Below are 24,360 nucleotides of genomic sequence, written 5' to 3'. Positions count from 1 at the left end.
CTTGGTATTTTGTCTGCATGCTTCCAAAACCCACAGAGAATGGTGAACGACTCTCTGAAGCCAGCCCTCTGCTGCTTTACAGGGTGTCACACACTGAAGACTCATCGTTTCCAGCAGTCAACTGAAGCCAGGGATAGCTGTGATAAACTACAAATAAAATCTCTCTGAGCATGCTCCATGCCCCAAGTCACCCCCCTGTCCCAAAGGGAGGAAGAATAAATAGCCTTGGATAACATGGCATGGCTGCCTGCAAGTTAAGGACACACTGGAAATCCAGGCACAGGCAGCAATGTAGACCTGAGGGAAGAGAGGGAGGCAAAAAAAGGGAAGAGGGAGACAGAGGCAGACAGAGACAGTCAGGAGCAGAGAGAAAAAGAACAGCCTCTGACTTGGAGAGCTTTTGAGAAGAAAACCTTCCAATCTTTCAAAGACTCTTGGAAGTCAGGTAAGGGGATGCTGGTCCTGCCTGGGCACTAATGTTCAATGCCCCATTGTCCCTCTTTTCTTTGACATTTGTCACTGTTGTGACTCTTTATCTGGTTTCTATGAATAAATTACTGGAGTAATTTGTATCAAGAACATACAAAATGCCAAGGAGGAGCTCACTTTATATTAGCATTTTGCTTCCATTCCATTTCTTTCTATTCCCACCCAGGGAATCTTAAAGAGTCCTTTAAGAAGGCTTTTCCCCAAATAGTGTTTTGTTTTGTTATTTTAAGAATATTTGAAAGGGCAGATATTTATCATTTCAAGTGCCTGGCTTCTACTTGTCCTCTTCTTTAGTGAGCAAATATCTCACACACATGCGCGCACGCGCACACACACACACGCACGCGCACACACACACACACACACACACACACACACACGTAACTTGTTTGCCTCAGATACAGATTGTTTCCAGTCCCTCATTTTACAGACAAGGAAACCAAAGCCCAAAAGGGAGTGGGCACTTATTTCCTTACACTAACCAGGGCTTCCCATTTCCAGGTCAGCATCTATATTGACGTGGAAGAGAGAGGGAAGGGAGACAGAGACAGAAACAGAGAAATAGAGACAGAGAGAGAGGAGGGGAGAGAGGCAGAGGGAGAGAGAGAGAAAGGGACTGACTGTCCATGTCTCAGGGCTTACTACTGGAGGTAAAGGGAGAAGGGTGAAATTTCAAGCTCAAGAGTGAAAATCACTTCTCTAAATCTTTTCACAGGGAAAAGCCTGAGGCTTTGGCAGCCCCGTCCCCTTGTGCTGGGAGTGCCTAGGACACAGAGGAGTGTACATTGGTGGGGGAAAGAGGGATGGGTAAGGGCACGAGGAAAGGGAAGGTGAGAGAGAGAAATTTGAAAGAGAAATGTTTTGGTTCTTTTTATTAAAATAGGCTGCGTAGGAGTTGAAAATGGTCATGTCAACAGTGAACAAGATATGGGAGCTTGGAAGCGGAAGAGCCAGGGGGCAGCAGTTTCAGCGTGCCAGGGAGCTTTACGGGGGGTTGAAAAGTTGCTTTTGTAGCCTACTGAGTGCCATCCCAGCATCAAGGTCTTCCGAATAACCCCCTGGCTGGCAAAGAGATGAACCCTGGCTCCAAACAGCCCCACGAGCATGATCATCACGGCTCTAGTTTATTGAGCCAGTGTTATGTTTGTGACACTGTACGTGTGCTAACTCACTTTATCCTCATAACCACCCCATTAAGTAAGTTCTATTACTACCCCATTAAAAAATGCAGAAACAGAAGCTCAGAGACTTGAAGAAACTTTCCAAGGGCACAAAGCCAGTCATGGCCAGAGCCAGGAGAGAACCCAGGTCTGTTTCATTCTGAGGCCAGTGGATCTTGACTACCTCACTCTACTGCCTCTCAAACATTGAAATGTAACTTTAGTCATTGGTTCCCAAGTTTTGTTTTGTTTTTTTTCCTTGCCACATGGAGCAGCATGTGGGGTCTTAGTTCCCTGACCAGAGGTGAAACCCACGCCCCCTGCAGTGGAAGAGCAGAGTCTTAACCACTGGACCACCAGGGAGGTCCTCCCAAGCTTTTTTTAAAATTACGAAGTGTATAAATAGGTTTCAGATAGATGTTCAACAAAGCACAGGCAGGTCAGTATAAAGGCTGACCTGGAAATGAGAAGACCTGAGTTGTACCAGCTTCATGTACGGAACTAACTGTCCTTGGGTTTCCCTGTCTGTAAAATAAGGGGCTGAAGACCATCTCTGAGGCAAACGAGTTACAATTATTTTAATGATGGGAGAACAGAAACAACTAAAAGGAAAAAAAACAAACACCAAGTATTAATATTAGTCGAGTGTGAACGCTAGTCTTAACCCATTGACAAGGTTCATTATGGCGATGTGATGTCTTTCACTATCTTTCAAGTCATCACACATTATAATTTTCCTGTCTCCAATTGTCTGCTTGCACTGCTGACATTGAACTTTTTGTTGCCAGCTATACATAACCATTTTTCGGAACCTGAGGGAAATCTGCCCACTTTTGTTTTTTCCACTCCACAATTTGTGTTAGAATTTGTACCCAAATTATCAATGGCTAATTTTCTGTAATAATGTTGTAGTCTATGTTAAATTTCTTCCAACGGAAAGTGGGAATGCAACAATATCAACTCTGGATTCTGAATTGTACTTTTTTCTAGTTTTTTTTTAATAATATTGTCTATCACTGCTTTATAACAGCTTTATTGAGATCTAGTGGATATTCCACAAAATTCACCCATTTAAAGGTGTACATTTCAGTGGGGTTTTTTTTTTAGCATATTACCAAATTGTGAAACAATCATCACTAATGTTAGGACATTTCCATAACCCTCAAAACAAACCTTTTACCTATTAGCAGTCACTCCCCATTTCCCTCTCCACTCTGGCCCTGGCAACCACTAGTCAGCTTTTGTGATTCTAATATTTGTCTATACTGGAAATTTCGTATAATAGAACCATACAAAATATGGTCCTTTCTGACCGGCTTCTTTCACTTAGCATAACGTTTTCAATATTCATCCATATTGTAGCATGTATCAGTATTTCATTCCTTTTTATGGCCAAATAATAATCCACTGTGGTATATACAACATTTTGATTATCTATCCATCAACGCTGATGGGCATGTAGGTTGCTTGCATTTTTCTGGCTATTAGGAATAATGCTGTTGTAAAATCTTTGTATACAAGCTGTGTGGTTACATATTTTCAGATCTCTTGTGTATAAACCGATGAGTGGAACTGATAGGTCATGTGGTAGCTATATGTTTAACTTTGTGAGGAACTGTCAGACTATTTTCCAAAGCAGCTGCACAATTTTACAATCCCAGCAACAAGGTATGAGTGTTCCACTTTCTCCACATCCCTGCTGTCATTTGTTTTTGTTTGTTTCTTTTTTTCCTTCCAGTTTTATTGAGGTATAATTGACATACAGCACTGTATACGTTTCAGGTGTGCAGCATAATGATTTGACTTCCATACATCATGAAATGATGACTACATCATCTCATATAGATACAAAATTAAAGAAATAGAAAAAATATTTTTTTCCTTGTAGTGAGAACTCAGCATTTACTGTCTTAACAACTTTCCTATATAACGTACATCAGTGTTAATTATATTAGTCATGTTGTACATTACATCCCTAGTACTTATTTATCTTATAACTGGAAGTTTGCGTTTTTCTCTGTTTCTGATTCTTGCCAATCTACTGGGTGTGAAGTGGTATCTCATTGTGCCTTTGATTTGCATTTCCATAATGACTAATCACATTGAGTGTCTTTTCATGTGTTTGTTGGTCATTTGTATATCTTCCTTGGATAAATTCCTATTCAAATATTTTGCTTATTTAAAAAAATGTTTTTAAGTGTACAATTCAGTGGCAATAAGTATATTCACATTGCTGTGCAATTAGCACCACCACCCATCTGCAGAACTTTCTTTTTATCTTCCAAAACTGAAACTCCATACCCACTAAATAATTCCCCAGTCTCCCCTCCCCCCAGCATTTTGCAGCTATAATTCTTTCTGTCTCTATGAATTTGACTACTCTAAGCACCTCATATAAGTGGAATCATACAGTATTTGATCTTTTGTGACTGGCTTGTTTCGTCTGGCATAATTTCTTCAAGGTTCATCCATATTACAGTTTATGTCAGAATTCCTTCTCCATACCCACTGATGTACTTCATTCCGGGTCTTTTCCTCGACGGTAGGGTTTCTCAACTTTGGCACCATTGACATTTGGGGCTGACTAACTCTTTTTCTGTTGTTGTTGATTTTTTTTTTGTTATCCAGTTTTATTGAGATATAATTGACATATAAGCTTGTATTCGCTTAAGCTTGTACAACAAAATAACTTGATATGCATATATATAGTGAAATAATCACCACAAGAAGTTTAGTTAAAATCCATCACCTCACATAGTTCAAAAAATCTTTTCCCTTCTGATGAGAACTTTTAAGATCTACTCTCTTAGCAACTTTCAAATAGATAATATGGGGGACTTCCCTGGTGGTCCAGTGGTTAAGACTTCGCCTTCTAATGCAGGGGGTGTGGGTTTGATACCCAGTCGGGGAGCTAAGATCCCACATGCCTCACAGCCAAAAAAACAAAACATAGGGCTTCCCTGGTGGCGCAGTGGTTGAGAGTCCGCCTGCCGATGCAGGGGACACGGGTTCATGCCCCGGTCCGGGAAGATCCCACATGCCGCGGAGCGGCTGGGCCCGTGAGCCATGGCCGCTGAGCCTGCGCGTCAGGAGCCTGTGCTCCACAACGGGAGAGGCCACAACGGTGAGAGGCCCGCGTACGCAAAAAATAATATTAATAATAATAATAATAAATAAAATAAAATAAAATAAAACAGAAGCAGTATTTAACAAATTCAATAAAGACTTTAAAATGGTCCACATCAAAAATAATCTTTAAAAAAAGATTTGCAAAAAAAAATACACAATATGGTATTGTTAACCACAGTCACCATGCTGTCTGTTACATCCCCCAGAACTTATTAATCTTATAACTAGAAGTTTGTACCTTCTGACCACCACCCAATTTCTCCACTTCCCACTCCTACTCCCACCCCTGCCTCTGGCAACCACAAATATGATCTCTGTTTCTATGAGTTTGGTTTTCTTAGATTCCACATATAAATGAGATCATACAGTATTTGTCCTTCTGTGTTTGACTTATTTCACTTAGCATAATGCCCTTAAGGTCAATCCGTGTTGCTTCAATTGGCAGGATTTTCTTCTTTTTATGACTGAATTATATATAAAACTCACATTTTGTTATATATATAAAACACATTTCTTTATCCATTCATCTATTTTTTATTGGAGTATAATTGCTTTACAATGTTGTGTTGGTTTCTGCTGTACAGTGAAGTGAACCAACTATATGTATACACATATCCCTTCCCTCTTGGGCCTCCCTCCCCCCACCATCCCACCCCTCGAGGTCATCACAGAGCACCAAGCTGAGCTCCCTGTGCTACACAGCAAGTTCCCACTAGCTATCTATTTTACACATGGTAGTGTATTTACATCAAGCCTAATCTCCCAATTAATCCCACCCTCCCCTTCTCCACCATGTCCATACGTCTGTTCTCTACATCTGTGTTTCTATTCCTGCCCTGCAAACAGGTTCACTTGTACCATTTTTCTAGATTCCACATATATGCGTTAATATACGATATTTGTTTTTCTCTTTCAGACTTACTTCACTCTGTATAACAGACTCTAGGTCCATCCACATCTGTACAAATGACCCAATTTCATTTCTTTTTAAATAAATAAATAATTAATTAATTTTATTTTTGGCTGCATTGGGTCTTCATTGCTGCGCCAGAGCTTCCTCTAGTTGCGGCGAGCAGGAGTTACTCTTCGTTGCAGTGCGCGGGCTTCTCATTGCGGTGGCTTCTCTTGTTGTGGAGCACGGGCTCTAGGTGCGCGGGCTTCAGTAGTTGTGGCACACAGGCTTAGTAGTTGTGGCTCATGGGCTCTAGAGCACAGGCTCAGTAGTTGTGGCGCACGGGCTTAGTTGTTCTGCGGCATGTGGGATCTTCCTGGGCCAGGGATCGAACCCATGTCCCCTGCATTGGCAGGTGGATTCTTAACCACTGCATCACCAGGGAAGTCCCCCGATTTCATTTCTTTTTCTATCCATTCATCTATTGATGGACACTTAGGTTGTTTCCACAGCTTGGCTATTTGTAAATAATGCTGTAATGGAGGGGCTGGCAATTCTTGTTGTAGGTGGTATCCTGTGCATTGTAGGATGCCTAGCCATACCTCTGGGCTCTACCTTGCTATATGCTAATAGCATTCCCCCAATTGTAATGACCAAAAATGTGTGTAGATATTGTCAAAATCCTTGGGGAGAAAAATCTGCCTAGGTAAGAACCATTCACCTAGAGTCCAGCAAGGTAGGGCTGGGAACAGGGCTGGTCCTCAGAAAAACTGTAGATTTGCAGTGGCTTGAATGCCAAAAGCCTCAAGACATAAAGGATTGATACTCTGATGCTGAAATTCTAGGCTCCAGGTTATCCTGAAGTATGACAAACATATAGCCCCTTTTCCAAAAATAAATCCTCATTTTTCATCATCTTATTTCTCTAGTGATAGTGATTTGTTAAACAAATAAACTTTTTCTACGTCCATCATATGTTTAGTGCTCTTTTTTTAACACAATCATGAATGAGAAAAATGATCTTTTGGCAAAACACATGCCCTGATTCTTGGTTGGAAATAAGTCATCTTAGGTTTCAAGGTCCGTTCAAGCCCCACATGCTTTAACCTCAGGTATGAAGGACCATCTTGGGGAGAGAGCACCCGTTTATGGACATCATGCAGGCTGTCAGGACTCAGTGGGCCTTTTTACTGATCTCCTTTGATTCTTTTCTATGTTCTGCTTATCACAATGGCCAGGCCAACCCTTCTACCCTCTTCTGAAATGCTCAGTCTTTTCCTCAGTTAGATAAATTATATCACCTTCCTCTTATTCAGTTCATTCATTGGACATGTCTCTATTGAGGGCCTACTATGGGCCAGGCATTAGGCTAAATACTATTGATACAATGGTAAAAAGACAAACTTATTCCCTGACTTTATGGAACTCTTGTTATAGTGGTACAATTGAGAGAAATCAATAAACACATAAATAATACTATTACAAAGTGAGATAAGTACTTGAACAGAAAAAAAAAACCAACCGAGATTTTAGAGAATAGCAGGACAGGCTGGTGGGAAGACCTCTCACAAAAGGTGATAATTAAGCCATGATCTGAAAGATGAGAAAGTCCAGACATGAACAGAGTGAAGAAAAGAGAGTTCCAGGAAAAGGAACCAGCATGTTCTAAGGCCCTGAAGTGGCTCTTTTGCAGATATTTACAAAAATGGCCTCAATCCTTTCCTCCCTCTATCCAGGCCCTTTGCAGTGTGACTTTAGCTCCTCCCACCAAGAGGTGGAGTCTATTATTACACCCCTTGAATCTGGACTGGGCTTGTGCCTTGCTTTGGCCAATAGAATATGGCAGAAGGGAGAGTGTATCAGTTCAGAGCCTTAGCCTTAAGAGATCCTGCACACTTCTCTTGGAGCCTGCCCAGTTGCCATGACCAAGCCCGGGTTAGTTTACTGGAGGATGAGAGACCACAAAGCAGAGACATGCCATTCCTGCTGAGGCAAATCATCTTAGACCAGCTAGCCTGCAGCCCACCCAGCAGCTGCCTACAATTCTAAGAGAAAACCCAGCCAAGGCCAGGTGAACCACTTGCTGAGCTCTGCCCAAATTGCCAACCCAGGGAATTTTGAGCTATTCTTTTTTCTTCCTGCTCCTCCAACTTGATAATTTCAAGTTGCAAGTTGGAGCACAAAAACCAGTGGTGTAATTCAGTCTGACTCTGAAGGACTGAGAATTAGGGAGCCAATGATCTAAGTCCCTGCATGAATCTAAAAGCCCAAGAACCAGGAGTACCAATGTCTAAAGGCAAGAGAAGATGGATGCCTCAGCTCAAGTAGAGAGTGAATTTACCTTTCTTTAGCCTTTTTTTTCTATTCAGGCCCTCAGTGAATTGGATAATGCCCATCCACATTGGTGAGGGTGATCTTATTTCCACACAGTCTACTGATTCAAGGGCTAATCTCTCCCAGAGACACTGGCACAGACACATCCAGAAATAATATTTTACCCACTACCTGGGCATCTCTTAGCCCAGTCAAGTTGGCACATAAAATTAACTATCACACTATCAGTCAGGCATTGTACTAACTGCTGGCAATATAGTAGTAATATAATAGGCAATATCCCTACCCTCACAGAACTCTCAGTCCTTTTTTGTCTTAATTTCCCTTTATATATGTACAATGAAGACTTTGCTCTTCCTTTAATTTCAGTAATTACGAACTTCAGAATAAAGAACAGTAAACCCATTAATATTGCTTCCTGACACCATCTGTCAGTATTGGATTTGCATTTCACATGGTTTGGAAATGTCATTAAAAATCTGAATTCCAGGCCAAATATCCCATGGAATTTAGATTTATTCTTCCTCTCTGTCCAATGAAATAAAGATAGAGGTGAATGGAAATATTCCAGTTCAAATATAGTTGTGATGATCAAATGATCACAGATATAGGACCTCATTAAGAACCAAAGTATCTATGACATAACCCAGGAAAATCCATGAAACAAAGGAGAGTTAAGACTTCAGCACTGATTTACTGTGTACCCTTGGCCAAGGCCTTTTCCCTCTCTAGTTTTGGTTGCCCAATCTCTTGAGTGAGGGGGTTGGACTAGATCAGTATTTTTTAAAATTGTGTTCTGCAGAGGTCTAGGTCTCCAGGATCCCCATCCCCACTGCAAACTAATATATTCTATTTGAAGAAAGGTTTTTATGTCTTTAAAAATTGAAAATATGAATTACATGATCCCAGTGGTCTCATCAAGCTCTGAAGATCTATGAGTCTATAATTCATCATTATGACCTCTCACAAAAAATAATGCAATGCCCTCCCAAATTTCATTATTCTTAAGAAATCTGTCAACAAGAGGATTTCCCGGATAAAAATCTGTAGGTCAAGTTTCTGTTAGACCCTGTGATGGATACCAAAGTAGTTCAAGATGTGGTCTAATACTTCTTACAATGCACATCAATTGATCATTAAAAATCCACCCCAACGTAGCTCATTTGTAGTTATTCCTTCAATGAGTCCTTTAAAATAGTTTCACCAGACCTAGAATCACAGAATCTTAAGGCTGGAAGGGACCTTAGGGACCTGCACAGAGATATCATTAAAATAAAGCTAAGTATCTATTATTTGCCCTCCTTTTAAAAGTGTTGTCTCAGGCTTCCCTGGTGGCGCAGTGTTGGAGAGTCCGCCTGCCAATGCAAGGGACACGGGTTCGTGCCCTGGTCCGGGAGGATCCCACATGCTGTGGAGCGGCTGGGCCGTGAGCTATGGCCGCTGAGCCTGCGCATCCGGAGCCTGTGCTCTGCAACTGGAGAGGCCACAACAGTGAGAGGCCCGTGTAACGCAAAAAAATAAAAAAATAATAAATAAAAATGTTGTCTCAAGAGAACCCTGAATATTAAACTTACACTGAAGCATGTTTCCTCATTTTAGGGTTTAAAAAATATTCTAAATATATGGGGCTCTTGGCTTTGTGCCCAGGATCTTGTCTTTTAGGATACAAGTTTAGGATAAATGGCGCTTCCAATTATAATTTCTCCCTGAAGAGGTCCTCTCCAACTCACTTCAATAATAGAGTAGTTACCTGGGGCAAGCAGCCTGGCGTTTCACAAAAGGCTTTCAGATCTGAAAACAGGCACAGCTGATGATTAAGTACTCGTCCATCTGACCTAAATCTTTCTTTGGCCTTTGTGTGATTTGCCTGTACAGGTAGAATCCTATTTGAACAAGTTTGACACCAAAATTGCTAGCTTTAGCCTAATCTCCATGAGAGGGAAACCTACTGTTATAAGGTGTAGAGAAGAGCCAACTCTTTGTGGTTTTAATTTTTCTCACACAAAATGAATGTTTGTTATTGTACTTAATTTAAAAGAGTACCAGCTGGGGGTGGTGGCGGGGTTATGGATGTGAGGACATGTTTTGCCTATTCCAGAGCAGAAGTATTTGAAAGAGAATATGCAGACCGCCTTTCTTCTATACAGCTGTACAGAGGTCCTCGAAATTCCCAAATATCACTGTAGCATGGGATTTCCCTCATAAAACCTCTGTGTTCTGCAAAAGAAGCATCACCTTCTTATATTCCCTTCACTTTTGCTCATTTTCACTGCCAGCACTAGAAGCTGGTTTTCTTTTCAGGGCCTTTTTTTACACAAGGGGTAGGAGAAGCAAAATTGTTTTGACTTCATAGGAATTCCTGTTCTTAGCTGTGGAAGCTGAGTGATTATCCAGGTTCAACAAGGGTTGGTCAAGCATTGTCTCACTTTGCACATCTGCCTGGTAGAGAATGAAGTTCAAGTTTGTGCCTCAGCAAAGTTGCAAATCACTGCATGGCATGGGCATCCTGGATTTCTCCTAAAGGTAGAGATCTCAAAGTGAAGTCTGTGAATGCCAAAGGCACGTTATATTTGAAAACATGTAAATATTTTCAGAAAGGTGGATTGATGCCTTGGGAAATTTTAGAAGACAAAAACCTGTTCCAGTGAAGGTATTTGCTTTGGAAATTAGAGACATGTTAGCAAAGGCTATGTGTATCGGAGCAGTAAAGCAAATAGGTCTTGGCTTTAATCAAGAGGTGGTGACGATGGGGAATGTGACAGACATTGAAAGCAACGTTGGCAGAAATTATAGATGGCTTTACTTGGTGTTGGTTGAGTCCTGTCTTTTCCAAAGGGCCCAAACTGTATATTCCTGCTTTCAATTTTAGCTCTAGGAAAAAAAATTACCTCTAGGATCATAGTCTCTCTAAAACTCTATACCTATCATCATTCTTAGTGGTTTTCATATACTCTGGCCTCTCAATTCCTTGAACTCCTTTCCACCAATGATCTTGTCCTCCATGCTGCCTCAGCCTCTCATCCTAGAATCTCATTTTCAAGCCTCCCACCCTGGGCAGCATCTCCTAACTCTCCAGCTCACCTGCCTTAGAGCCATAACCCAAGAATCCCTCAACCTCATAGGCCCCTAAAGTCTACTGATCTTACCATCTTTTCACTGCCCCTTAGCCCCTCAAATCTTCACTTCCTTCCTGGCCTTAAACTCTGTGGCCCATCCTTCTGGTCATTTTCTTGTACATACCCTCAATTCCCTTGTCTCCATCTTCCTCTCTTATTCTCACCTGGCAACCCCCCCCCCAGGTTAAATCACCTCTCCACCAGCACTGGACCTGCATCTGTGCAGCCCGTTAGAGCTGGAGAAAACATCAAGCTCTGCTGAATGCTCACACTTTACCTCCAAGACCACAAACCTCCAGGGGCTCTGAGTGCGGCTTAGCATCATGTTATGTCTCCCCAGGCCATTCTCCCACAGGCCTAGGTGATGATTTCTTACCTTCTCTGTTCTTCTCAAACCTACAACTCATCCTTACTATTCTCACTCTTGGGTGATTGATGACCTCGCTTCCTCTTCCATTGAGAAAATAACAGCAGTCAGAAGAGAATTTCTACACTCCCACCACCAAATCTAGAAACTATCTACACCTGAACCACATTCTCTACTTTCCTTCCTGTTACTACAGATGAGCTTTCTGGGTTCCTATCTAAGTCTACTCCTGTGCGCTGGCACATTGGTGTACTAGATTCCCTCCCATCTCGCCTGCGCCAGGTTATAACACCAGAAATTCTACCACCTGTCTCCTGCCTCATCATCTTTCCCTCTCCACTGCATTATTCCCATCAGTACACAATCATGCTAATATTTTCGCCCCTAAAGTGCCAACTGGTGGCAAAATGAAGGGTAGGTGGAAGAAAGGAGAGATGAGAGGCCAAAATATGCTTGAAGAGGCTATTGCACAGTTCAGATGGGAGATGATGTGGGTTGAATGAAGACAGTGGAAGTGAGGACTGAATGGAGAAGATGGAGTCAGGAGACATTTCAGTGACAGAAGAGGTAGAGCTTGGGGTCCCATTACATGGGGATAGCAAAGGAGTCGGAAGGAGAAGAGAAAAAGAGAGAGGGCACTAAGATGGTTCTGCCTGGGTGAAGTGCAAATAGCAATGTCATCCACTAACAAATAGGGAAATTGAGTTGTGTTTGAGACCTGTATTCATTTTCTAGGGCTGCCATAACATAGTACCACAGACTAGGTGGTTTAAACAGAAATTTATTTCTTCACAATTCTGGAAGCTGGAAGTCTGAGCTCAAGGTGTCACCAGGGTTGTTCCTTCCGAGACCTCCCTTTCTGGCTTGTCGATGGCCATCTTCTCCCTCTGTCATCACATGGACTTCCCTCTGTATGTGTCTATGTCCTAATCTTTTCTTATGACACCAGTCATATTGGAGTAGGGCCCACCCTAATGACTTCATGTTAACTTAATTACGTCTGTAAAGACCCCCTGTAGTTTCTTAAAAAACTCAAAATAGAGTTGCCATATGATCCAGCAATCCCACTCCTGGGCATATATCCAAAGATAACCATACTTCCAAAAGATACATGCACCCCAATATTCATTGCTGCACTATTTACAATAGCCCGGACTTGGAAGCAACCTAGCCTAAATGTCCATCGACAGATGAATGGATAAAGAAGATGTGATTGACTAAGATATATAATGGAATATTACTCAGCCATAAAAAAGAATGGAATAATGCTGTTTGCAGCAACATGGATGGACCTAGAAGATTATCATATAAAGTGAGGTAAGTCAGACAGAGAAAAACAAATAAATGATATCACTTATATGTGGAATCTAAAAAAATGGTACAAATGAACTTTTATTTAGAAAACAGAAATAGACTCACAGACATAGAAAGGAAACTTATGGTTACCAAAAAGGAAAAAAGATGGAAGGGATAAATTAGAAGTTTGGGATTAACATATACACACTGCAACATATAAAATAGATAAACAACAAGCACCTATTGTATAGCATAGGGTACTATAGTCAATATCTTGTAATAACCTATAATGGAAAAGAATCTGAAAAGAATATATATATATATATATATATATATATATAAAACTGAGTCACTGTGCTGTACACCTGAAACTGACACAACATTGTAAATCAACTATACTTCAATAAAAATCAAACAAACAAAAAACAAGACCCTCTGTAAATACAGTCATATTCTGAGGTACTAGGAGTTAGGACTTCAAAGGAAATAATTCATCTGAACTTTGGGGGGCACAAATCAGCCCATAAAATGGCTATATTGGTTGAGGTGTTTGTGGGATGTCCAGCTGAGATATCTTCTAGTGGGGGCCAGGGAAGGAGATGGGAGTCCTCTTTGTAATAGTGAACAATAGTTCCCAGGGGAAGACTCTAGAAGGAAAGAAAAGAGGCAAAGATTGAACTTCTTGGAAGGCTTGCATTTGAGAGGCATTCAGAGATAAAGCACTAGGACACAGCAATTTTAGTAGGATAGCAGGGGCCAGCTAATGGCACAAGGAATAGCTTTGACTTCTAGAAGTAACAGTACATTTTGGTAGCTTCCGTTTCAGCCCCTTCCCTGCCACCTCCCAGCCCCTGTTATTTTCATCTCGACTATTCCACGTTGGCAGCACTATTTCTTCCCCCACTCTCTCACTAACACCCCACCAAATTGCTGAATAAGGCTGCATTTGCAAATTGATTTAGTTCTATTTAAAGAGCACATTTTGCAGCTAAACGAGAAACTCCCTAGGTGCCATTTGAGCGGCACTGACAGATGAATGTTCATGACCTACACATATGTACATAAACCCATACCTGCTCACAATACCCTCACACACTCCCCAGAGGGGCCATGAGAGATGTGTGGCCTTCAATAATGGCAGGCCAGTGACAAATGGCCCTGCCTTTGTCTGCACTGTGTCCATGGCAGGACTCAGAGCTGTGGAGTCCAGGGGCAGAAAATGTTTTCACCCCCAGCATTATGTCAGTTCCCCTTAATCACGGTGGATTCAGCAAGGTTGTGCTTTATAATTTTACCTGGACTGCCATTCAGTGGCCGCTTGGAGAAATACCCAAAAGAGACCTACCAGTTCTGTTAACTCTCTAGTGTTTTTAGGGAGGGCTAAATATGAAGGCTTGAGCTATATTTTATTTTCTTAATTTGTTTATTTGTTTTAAAAAAGCATGCTGAAATCCATGTTAATCGGTGTTCTTAAATTTTAAGCAGTAACGGTCGTCAAGGATAGGATCTTGTAATTGTCCGATTTATTGACCCATTTATTTAAAAGACTCATCAGAAGTATTTTCCAGAGATTCAGAAGGCGCTTTAAGGATTCTTCAGCAAGTGTTTTTTTCTTTCAGGATCCACGAAACACCCACTCCCTGTGAAGTCATTCCACATCTGCTCTCCTCCCTGCCCCTTTCCTTGAGGATAATGTTTCTGGGATACACTTCACATTCTTATCAGTCCATCTGCAATCTTACACACAGCGTTTTCTAAATTTGGGGTGAAAGGGGAGTATAGAGAGTGTTAGAATCAGGAGCAAGGTGTAATAAGGGGAAACACTGAGTTATGGAACAAAATATTCTAAAATAATAACTTTCAGGAAAACCTCTTAATTTTTTAGCTTAACGAAATGTTTTAAACTCACTTACTGCAAAAAAAAAAAAGCTTTAAAAATCATTTTATTTTTTACATTGGAAAATATGAATGCTTGTTTCAGTGCGGGAGTTTCCCGAAAGTCTGAGAACCAGATTTACAACCAGCATCCATGATTTTATTGCTTCCAGTGGCTTCTTGTCTCAGTGTAAAAGCCAGATACCTTACTAGATTTTACAAGGTTTTACACAGTCTGACCTCCTGTTACCTCTCTGATCTCATTTCCTGCTACCATCCCTCCCAGTCTGCTCCAGCCACACTGATGGGCCTATCTGGAACACTGTTCCCCCCGTAGCCTCATGACTTGTCCCTGTCCTCAAATATTACCTTCTCCCCAAGGCCTTTACCTACCACCTGAAGTGTGAGCATCCCCTATATCCCTTTCTTACTTTATCTCCAAAGAACTTATTACCCTCTACTGTATCATATATGGCTCATTTCTTTATGATATATCTCCTTAGCTATTAAAAGGTAAGCTCTAGGAGGGCAGGAATTTTTGTCTGTTATTTTAGAGCTGTATCCTCAATGCCTATAATAGTGCAAAGCACGTGGTACATAGTAAATATTGAATGAATGCCCCATGTTCACTGTAGCACTATGTACAATAGCCAAGACATAGAAACAATCTGTGTTCATCAACAGATGAGTGGATAACACACAGCAGTAATATTCAGCCATTAAAAAGGAAATCCTGCCAGTTGCAAAAGCATGGATGAACCTTGAGGACATTATACTAAGTGAAATATGTCAGAGAGAGAAAGACAAATACTGCTTGATCTCACTTATATGTGGAATCTAAAAAACACAAACTCAAACTCAGTAACAGAGATCAGATTGGTGGTTGCCAGAGGCAGGGGGAGGGGGAATTGATTGAAGGTGGTCAAAAGATACAAACTTCCAGTTATAAGGTAAGTAAGTTCTGGAGATGAAATGTACACCATGATGACTATAGTTAACAATAATGTATATCTGAACATTGCTAAGACAGTAGATCTTAAAAATTCTTGGGAGGGGCTTCCCTGGTGGCGCAATGGTTGGGAGTCCGCCTGCCGATGCAGGGGACACGGGTTCGTGCCCCGGTCCGGGAGGATCCCACATGCCGCGGAGAGGCTGGGCCCGTGAGCCATGGCAGCTGAGCCTGCGCGTCCGGAGCCTGTGCTCCGCAACGAGAGAGGCCACGGCAGTGAGAGGCCCGCGTACCACAAAAAAAAAAAAAAAAAAAAAAAAATCTTGGGAATTCCCTGGCGGTCCAGTGGTTAGGACTCTGCACTTTCACTGCCAAGGGCGCAGGTTCAATCCCTGGTTGGGAACTAAGATCCTGCAAGCCGAGCGGTATGGCCAAAACAAAAAATTCTTATCACAAGGAAAAAAATTTGTAACTATGTGAGGTGATGGACGTTAACTAAACATATTATGACAATCGTTTTGCTATATATACATATATCAAATCATTATGTCGTACACCTTAAACTAATACAATATTATAGTCAATTATATCTCAATAAAACTGGAAAAAATTTAAATATATTGAATGAATGAACGAGTAAATGAATACAGGTTCAACTGAAATTAGGAAAAATATGGACCATTTTTTGCATAAGGGAAATTTTCTTCTCTTGTTACATTAAAATGAAACAGTGTCTGATCATAATAACCAGATGAATCCTTGCCATTCTTTCTTTAGTGAACTCCTATACAACCTTCAACACCAAGTCTGTGACCTTCTCCCTAACCACCTCCTGCCCCAAGATTGAAGTAGTCACTTCAACTGTGATCCCTAAGTACTTGCATATGCCTTGGTTTTAGCATTTATCACTCTATAATCTAATAATATTTATACAATAGTATTGTGATTATTAGTAATGGCAGTATTGATTTATATTGAGGCCCTCCAGAATAGAAACTGCCTTATTCATCTCTGTAGCCTCTAAGCCTAGTGAAGTGCCTGGCACACATAAGGTGCTTAATAAATATTTGGTAAATGAGTGAATATATGAATCATTGAATAAATGAATTCATGAATCAATAAGCAAACAAAAGATGAAGGCTTGTTAGTGCAAGGTTCCTATGCACACTAAACAGAGCTTCCTAAATATCCAAAGGACTACCATGGTACTTACTGCCTCTTCAGACTTGAAAAGACCAATTTCCTGGACCACCCACTGTATTGGCTTATTACATCCTGTTATCAGTAGGAAGCCTGCCTGAATTGCTTTTCCAGTAGCAGAGATGGCTTGTAAGCAGCAACTGGTAAATTCAACTGCTTAGATTATAGTTTAAAAGGAGGCCAAGTTCATGGCTTGGTTTTCATGTAGGCTAGTTCACTTAATTCTGTAGTCTGCCCACAGAATGCATCCCTAACTCTAGGCAGGTAACTTGTAAGTGTGAGCCAGTTTTCTTTTTTTAATTGTCATTGGATTATAGTTGCTTTACAATGTCGTGTTAGTTTCTACTGTACAGCAAAGTGAATCAGCTCTACGTATACATATATCCCTTCAGTGTGAGCCAGTTTTTATGAGAGCCATCACGTATGAGCCTGGAGAACTTGGTGAAGCCTGCAGGTAAAATTGTCTGTCCTGCTGATAGTCTGTCAGGAGCTTTCATCTTGGGACAGGACACCAGGTCCTCCTCATTAGGTCTCTTGGCTCCTTGCGGATACCAAGTACAAAGAAAGCCGCTCGGGATGACTGTGGGGTGAGCGTCCTTTGGGACCATTCTCAGCACAGGGGAGTGCTATGCTGTCTTGCTTGCACTGCTCTGAAATGAAGCGTGCAGCCGCCGTGGACACGGTGCAGCTCCTGGCAACTGAGCAGTTTCTTTTGAACAAATCCTCAGTGTCTTCTCTCATCCACCTGACCTGCCTTGCAAATGGTAAAGTCCTTCCTCTGGCTATTTCAAGATGATAGAGATGTTACTGCTGCACTAGAATCTGTCACAGATATGAAGTGTAATATCCCAATGTTGAATTTGGTTGAAACAGGTAGATAAGTCAAAAGGTTTTGAATAGCCTTAAAGCATCACATCCAGGGGACTAGTCTATCCTCAGCAGGAGACTATATACTTACCCCCCACTGGGAGGAAAATGAACCCAGTTACCAACTCCAACTCGCAAGGGATACAAAACAAATAGATACCAAAAATGAAAATCTCTCCTTTTAAGTAAAATGTACCGTGATGCCAATAGCAGAATATTCCTGACAATCCTCAGACTAACCAGCAGCAGAGGAACCCAGCAGAAGGTGGATGTCTCAAAGATGAAAGTCAAGCTCACTTAGAATCACAGTCCCAAACCACTCAGGTTTATTTCAAATCATATCTTCTATACTAAGCTGAGTGAATAATAGCTGGAACCTGAAACATCTGGAGCCTAAGCCAGGAGGGAATAGACCCTGAAACAATATATACTGATTAAATTCAACTTGGTGAGGTTTCGTTCCAATGTGACTTAATTTATATTGTGTCTGGTTATTGATTTGTGGCCAGAGTGTAGCAGAGCTGTCTTTACGGCTAGTACATTTCGAAGTGCCGCCCACAAATAGGAAAACATGCACAGTTGATGTCTTCTAAAGTGCTGCGGTTCCACGGTGGAATTCTCTATGGCCATTAAAGATGACAAGGATGCAGACTTTGTTGAGCTATGGAAATGTGTATACATAATAATGTTAAGTGAAACAGTGTGTATGCATTGATTACAGCCCTGCAGGAACCCGGTCTGTACATCAGCCAAGATCATAAACGAACTTGGAGTGACACAAATGAATTAAATGTGCATGAGATCCTGAGTCTTTTTTTTCCCAGTAGAGTTGTTTAAGCTCACAATAAAAATAAATGAAAGGGGTAAAAAAAAAATACCACTGCAGTTCCAAACCTGTGTAGTCATGAAGCACGTATTGAAATCCAAATCCACCAACTCCAGAAAGGGAGCAAACAGTTGAAGGATGACATGGTGACACAGCAAACAAAGGGACTTGCCTAGAAACACAACACTGAGACGGTAATGGGCTCAAGCGGAATTTTAATGATACCGTAGATGAGCTGGACAGGCAGCATGCATTCTGTTTGAACAGGATTCCCTTCCCCAGAATTAAGGGGGATTATTTACTTTTCATATGCCTGCATTTCAAATCAAGTGTGTAGATGTCCGTGTTTTCAAATGAACCTAAGGAGGAATTGTGACTGGTAGAGAAATGTCAGGCCGAAAGCCCAGGGCCTGGGCTTTGTCTCTGGAGATGGGAGCGAAGGCCCTGTTGGAGGGCTGGGACACCAGAGTGACCTGAAGCCACCACACAAAAACCGCCTACCTAGATTTCCTCACAGACAGGCAGGGTCCATGCCAATGAAGCCGTGGTTGCTCTACCTACACTGCTGGGACGTCCTTTCTCCAAATAACCTGACCAGACACTCGGCTGTGCCTGGGGAGAAGCCGAGCAGCCCTGGCTTATCCATTTTTAAATTCCTTTTCCCACCTTATGTCTTTCTCCTCTTCTGCACCTTTATCAGCAGGGAAGAGGAAGGGGAGGCTGTGCAGTTCCCAGGCCTGGACTGCAGCCAACCCTCCCCCAGTTTCACATCAGAGGCAGCACCATGCGGACCGCTGGACTGTTTGCGTAAGTGGATACAACAATAAGTAAGGTTTGCGTGGCTTCCCCAGGGCAGGGCTTGCCAGATTCTCTGTGCATTTTTAAGGCTTTATTAAGCATACTGTTCTCCTGATTGCATTAACTGAAAAATGGTGGTCATTAGAAATTTACTATATGCAAATAAGTCATGTGATTAAAAAAATACAGAGTGACACTTCTGAAAAATTGTGCTTATAAAGTTCACTGCTGTATTTACATTTATTAAGAGACAGATTACTACTAGAAGGCTGCTACCCACAATGCCAGTGATTACTGATATTGTCACACCATTTTCTTCATCTGTAAAATAAGGAGATTGGTACTAAATGATCTGTAAAGATTTATTGGATTTCACTAGTTAAATAGAGTTTAGTGTGATGTAGGTGAGTTCAAGTTCACGTCCCCTTTCACTTGTTTGTGGTTTAGATTACCTGTGCCATTGTTTATTTCCCACTTTTCTAGTACTCCAGGGTTGCTGTGCTCTGCTTTAATGAGAAGTGACTAAAACAGACACACGGATAATAAACAGGGGGTCTCTCGGAATCGACTTGCAGCAGGTGTTAAGTCCACACCTCATGGGTAACTGTAAAATCGCCCGGAAGAATGGATGTGTGTCATCTCAGAACAGTGTTTGTAGTTTTTGTAAACTTTGTAAACAGGATAAGTTCAGAGGCACCGTTTTTGGAACAGCATCTTCAGTGATGACACCAACAGTGAACTGAGAGGGGACAGAATTGGGATTTCTGGCAGCTTTATGGAGAAGAAGGAAGCCAATGTAATATCTCTGCCAAGGCCATGAATTATAGCTTTATGCAACAACTCCTCTCCACTGACTGATCAACACAACATAAACATCCATCCATGGAGGTCCTTGATAAAATGCCTGGTGGTATTGCTGTGGAGACCCTGACAGTGCTACACTCCCACATCCAGCCTCCCATAAGTGAGTGTGAGGGGCAAGATGGAGCCTCAGTCAAGGTCTTTATCTTATAGACTGTGAGTTCAGCGAGAGGTTGACCTGCACTAATCCAAAGACAGAAACAAAAACCGAAACGGAAACACAGTCGCTTGTAATGAATATTGATACACCACTCACTGAAGCCTCTGAACCAGGTGACAAAGTGATGGACCTGGTCCAAGGGGACAATGGCAGGAGAAATTGCCTGGAATAATTATCTGGCTGACATCACAGAGCCAGCCTGTTGGGGAAGCCAGTTCTGGCATTTACCCTGGCACAGCTGCTGACTTAGAATTGAGAATCCTTTGTTGTATTTAGCTGACAAGTAGGCTAACACAGGGCCCCAGGCAGATCTCTGCAAAGAATGGAGACTTCCAGCAGGAGACATTACCATCGAGGAGTTCATCTAGGCATACGTGTGGTATAAGGGCGAATGTTTACTGAGCACTTACTATGTGCCAATAACTGGCAGAAAACAGATGGCACATTCAAACCAGGTAAATAAGGAGAATTTAATGAAGAGATTGTTTGCAAAAGTACAGGCAGCATTACAGTATCAACAAAGGATGCCAAAGCACCCGGAGCTTGCATCAGCTGGGGGCACTTACCACACCCAGGCTGCAGGTGGGTGTGGAACAAAAGGTCATCTGTGCCTAAAAGAAGCTATGGGTGGCTATGGGGAGAGGGATGCAGCCGACCCACAACATTGAAGCAAGGAGGAAGCCTGGTGAATAAATACACTGCCTTCACTCTCCTCTTGTTCTCCCTTCTCCTGTTACTGCCTCCCACCTGTGCGATCCAAACAGAAGCCGGAGGGGATGGGAGCCCATTGATGCCGTCCATTAAGACCTTTCTCTCGGGGAATTTCCTAGAGGTCCAGCGGTCAAGACTCAGCACTTTCACTGCCCAGTTTCGATCCCTGGTCAGGGAACTAAGATCCCACAAGCCACGTGGTGTGTCTAAAAAGAAAAAAAAAAAAAAGAGTTGATAAGACCCTTCTCTTGGTAACAAAGCAGGTTGGAGAAGGACCTGGAGGGGCAGGCAGGGAACATCCGGCACACCCTCATGTTACTAGTAAGCAAAATGAGGCAAAATAACTTACTCGGTGAGGGAAGGGAGGAGCTGAGACTTGAACCCAGAGCAGTCTGACTGCAGAGCCCATCCTCAGCTGCCCTATTGGATTCTTCATTTCTGGGCTCCCCTACCTTTCCCATCTCAACCCCTTCCAGTTCCCTCTACACACACTCCATGCTGTGGCCAGTGGGTTTCCCTCTGTCATACTGTAGGCTTTCACACATTCTATTTCCACCACTGTTCCAAGAAGTCTCCTTGAGCTGAAGGAGCCGCTGTGACACCTCCCTCTTCTGAAGCCCTGGAGTGCATCGTCTGAACTCTCTGCCTGTAGACCGTGAGCTCCTTCAAGGGAACCACTTTATCCTACCATGTTTGTCTCATGCCCAGGATCCAGTCCAGTGCCAGATAGATAGTAATTAAGTCACGTTTGCTGGTTTGCTGGTTGAATTTCTCAAGCCAGACAAGGGAAACAGGAGAGAGTTGAAAAAGAGAGAGTTGAAAAAAAAACACGAAAAATTTTAAAGTATTTCAAAACTCACATTATCTTAGGCTTCAATATTTTATTTATACCCCAAACAGAATTCATTATAATTTTCCTTTGCTGGATTTAATTGAAACAAGCACATCAATGATATTTTCAAAATCTATTTCTGGGGGAAAAAAGTCTTTAGAAATATATGAAAACACGTATATAGGGACACACACTTTTTCTTTTGCCTCAGGCTCCAATATGGCTTGGAACTGTGCTGTTGGATTCTGTACTTAAATTTTTGACGTTTTGTTCAGCACAGATTGTTTTGTTTTAATTTGGATATTAAAAATACTGCATTAGGACTTCCCTGGCAGTTCAGTGGCTAAGACTCCGTGCTTCCATTGCAGGGGGCGTGGGTTCGATCCCTGGTTAGGGAACTAAGATCCCACATGCCGTGCAGCACGGCCAAAAAATAATAATAATAATGCATTAAAATGTGAGGTTTTGGCAAATCCTTAAATTTTGCGGCAGAGGCGAGTGCCTCACTGGCCTCACCCTAGCCCAGCCCTGAGGCCAAGGCAGTAGCTATAGGGCTGGAGGAGAGAGAACTCAAAGGGCTGTTGAGGAGCGGCATCCAGGGAAGTGATATTCTACCTTTGGTACTTTCATTTCAGAACCATTCAGTAAAAGGTGTCTTGTAAGTCAGCAGTCCCCAACCATTTTAGCACCAGGGACCGGTTTCTTGGAAGACAATTTTTCCATGGACCGGTGCAGGGGAGATTGTTTAGGCATGATTCAAGTGCATTACATTTATTGTGCACTTTATTTCTATTATTATTACTTTGTAATATATGATGAAATAATTATACAACTCACCATAAAGCTGAGAGGAGGTGGAGCTCAGGCGGTAATGCAAGTTATGGGGAGCAGCTGTAAATACAGATGAAGTTTCACTTGCTTGCCCACCACTCACCTCCTGTTGTGCGGCCCGGTTCCTAACAGGCCTCACAGTGGTACCGTGGGCCGGGGATTGGAGACCCCTGTTGTAAGTCAATCATCAGCCTATCCCACTAGGCCAGGGAAATTAAAGTATCTCCCAAACAGAGGGACCAATAATGAGAGTAAGACCTCTTCATTCAGAATCTCTTAACTTCATGTCAGGTAAATGATTTTCATGTGGGGAAGCTTAAAACAAAGCATTAAACTAGTGGGGGAAGGGGGGGAAACTCTTTCCCCCTTCCTTATCTGATGTGTACCTTCTGGAGTTGAGGACATGATTTACAAACCACCTGCTACAGGTTCCAAAACAAAGAGCACAGAGGAAGTTTTCAGCCCTTGCCCCACCTGGAAACCCCTCAGGGCTTCGTTTTTATTCTGGTTATTTTAAAATGTTCTTAAGATGTTTCATTAGATTAAAGAAACACCACCAAAATTGAGCTGAAAAGAAAATCACAGTGTAAAGAATCTATTTGTACCTTATCAAAATATGGTAAATTTCACACACACACACACACACACACACACACGCACGCACGCACGCACGCACCTGACCTCCAGAGAAGAAAGAAGGGCTGGAGTTAGAATCTACTGTCAATGGCCAATGATTTAATCAATCATGCCTACGTAATGAAGCCTCCGTAAAGAACGAAAAGGATGGGGTTCAGAGAGCTTCTGGGTTGGTGAACGTGTGGAGATTTCTGGAGAGTGCTGGGCTTTGAGAGGGCGTAGAAGAGCCATACCCCTTCCCCATACCCTGCTGTATGCATCTCTTCCATCTTGCTGTTCCTGAGGTACATCCTTTTATAATAAACCAGTCATCTAGTAAGTAAAGTGCTTCTCTGAGTTCTGTGAGCAACTCTAGGAAATTAATCAAACCCAAGGAGGGAGTCATGGGAACCTCCTATGTATACTGATTGGTCAGAAGCACAGGTGACAACCGGGGCTTATGATTGGCATCTGAAGGCAGGGGCGGGGTGGAGGGCAGTCTTGTAGGACTGAACCCTTAACCTGTGGGACCACAACTACTGAGCCTGCGCTCTAGAGCTCACGTGCCACACCTACTGAACCCACGTGCCACAACTACTGAAGCCTTCGCGCGCCTAGAGCCCGTGCTCTGCAACAAGAGAAGCTACTGCAATGAGAAGCCCGTGCACTGCAACGAAGAGTAGCCCCCACTCGCTGCAACTAGAGAAAGCCGGTGTGCAGCAATGAAGACCCAACGCAGCCAAAAATAAAAACAATAAATAAATAAATTAATTTTTTTTAAAAAGAACTAACCAATGGGAAAATTCCCAGAAGCCGCAGCAACTACCATGTTTAAAGATGCACATGGGCTTCCCTGGTGGTCCAGTGGTTAAGACTCCATGCTTCCACTGCAGGGGGTGGGAGTTACATTCCCTAGTTGGGGAACTAAGATCTGGCATGCCAAGTGGTGTGGCAAAAAAAAAAAAAAAAACTGATGCACATAACTTTCCAATAAGACATGCGCACTGGCTCAGCACAGATATCAGATATTTGAGTAATCCTGTGCCTGTAAA

At 42.3% G+C, this 24,360-nt stretch overlaps 1 long non-coding RNA gene across 1 annotated transcript; it reads left to right on the top strand.

Moving 5' to 3' along the window:
• The first annotated feature begins 207 nt into the window (after positions 1-207).
• Positions 208-23,437, top strand: LOC137216878 (uncharacterized). Its single transcript, XR_010939879.1, has 3 exons — positions 208-445; positions 19,201-19,307; positions 19,782-23,437. It is a non-coding gene; the product is annotated as an uncharacterized lncRNA (long non-coding RNA).
• Positions 23,438-24,360: the final 923 nt, after the last annotated feature.

This window comes from Pseudorca crassidens, chromosome X, assembly GCF_039906515.1.
Source record: "Pseudorca crassidens isolate mPseCra1 chromosome X, mPseCra1.hap1, whole genome shotgun sequence".
NCBI lineage: Eukaryota > Metazoa > Chordata > Mammalia > Artiodactyla > Delphinidae > Pseudorca > Pseudorca crassidens.
Note: the sequence above shows the minus strand (reverse complement) of the source record. Positions and strands in the feature narration are given on the sequence as shown.